We start from the raw sequence: 1,886 nt of genomic DNA on the forward strand, positions 1-1,886 counted from the left end.
GACCTGGAAATATAATCAAGAGCAGAGGGCAATGTGCTGCACTAAGACACAAAGAGTTCCCCCAGACAGTCCATGGAATAGACACACCGCATCTGGCCAAACACAGGAACTAACTAGGTAACTAGCAGCTTAAAAGTTTTCCCTTAATTGATAATACGTAAAATCCATCCCTGGAATTGTTGCCAGTGACCACAGCCCTAACTGGAAGCTTAGTTTCAAGATATATTATCCTTGGAGGGCCAAAGGAGTCCATTCTTTACTCAAGAGTTGGAGTCCCAATTCCACAAGTTGCAAGAGCTTGGTGACCAGCTACATTATCTTAAAAGAAAGTTTTGTTGTTGTTCAGTCGCCAAGTCATGTCCAACTCTTTGTGACCCCATGGATTGCAGCATGCCAGGCTTCCTTGTCCTTCACCATTTCCTGGAGTTTGCCCAAATTCATGTCCATTGAATCAATGATGCCATCCAACCATCTCATCCTCCGTCACCCTATTCTACTTTCAATCTTTTCCAGCATCAAGGTCTTTTCTAATGAGTCAGCTGTTCACATCAGTTGGCCAAAGTATTGGAGCTTCAGAATCAGTCCTTCCAATGAATATTCAGGGTTGATTTCCTTTAAGATTGACTGGTTTGATCTCTTTGCTGTCCAAGGGACTCAGTCTTCTCCAGGACCATAGTTCAAAGGCATCAATTCTTTGGTTCTCAGCCTTCTTTATGGTCCAGCTCTCACATCTGTACATGACTACTGGAAAGACCATAGCTTTGATTATATGGACCTTTGTCAGCAAAGTGATGTCTTCACTTTTTAGCACACTGTCTAGGTTTGTCATAGTTTTCCTGCCAAGAAGCAATTGTCTTCTAATTTCATGGCTGCAGTCACCTCCACAGTGATTTTGGAGCCCTAGGAAAGGAAATCTGTCACTACTTCCACCATTGCCCCTTAAAAATATTGAATTTTAAGCTTTTTCACTCTCCTCTCTTACCCTCGTCAAGAGGCTCTTTAGTTCCTCTTTGCTTTTACCATTAAAGTAGTATCATTATATCTTTATAGATATATAATTCACATACTGTGAAATCAAGCTATTTAAAGTATACAATTAGGGGCTTCCCTGGCATTTGGTGGTTATGCCTCCGTAGGCGGCATGGGTTCCTTCCCTGGTTGGGAACTAAGGACCCACGTGCCATGAACTGTGACCAAAAAAAAAAAGCACACAATTAGTTTTTAGTATATTCACAGAGTTGTGTAAACATCACCACAATTTAGAGAATATTTTCATCACCCCAAGGAAACCTATAACCGCTTGCAATCATTCCTCTTTCTTCCCCTTTCCTCAGCACTCAGTCAACTACTAATCTACTTTCTGTCTCTATAGATTTGTCTGTAGAGATTTGCCTGTGTGTGGTCTTTTATAACTGGCTTCTTTCACTTAGCAAAATGTTTTTGTCATTTTTCAGTCTTGTGGCACGCATTATTAGTATTTCATTCCCTTTCATTGCCAAATAATATTTCATTATATGGATATACCAGTTTTAGTTATTCATATCATGGATAAGCATGATGATGGGCATTTCAGTAATTTCTGTTTTTTAGCTATTGTGAGTAATGCTCCTATGAATATTTGTTTCCCAGTTTTTGTGTGAATATATGTTTTTCTTTCTCCTGGATATATACCAAGAGTAGAATTGCTAGGTCGCTTAGTAACTCTGTGTTTAACATTTCAAGAACTGCTAGACTTTTCAAAATATAGGTATCATTTTGCATTCCCACTAGTAGGAGACTTCTAATTTCTTCACTTTTTAGCCAATACTTGTTATTGTTTTTTTTTTTTATTATTATGGCTATTCTAATGGGTTTGGAGTGGTATTGGCCATTTGAGTATCTTTGGA

This window comes from Moschus berezovskii, chromosome 1 (genome assembly GCF_049115385.1).
Source record: "Moschus berezovskii isolate FMDL1 chromosome 1, NW_MosBer_1.0, whole genome shotgun sequence".
NCBI lineage: Eukaryota > Metazoa > Chordata > Mammalia > Artiodactyla > Moschidae > Moschus > Moschus berezovskii.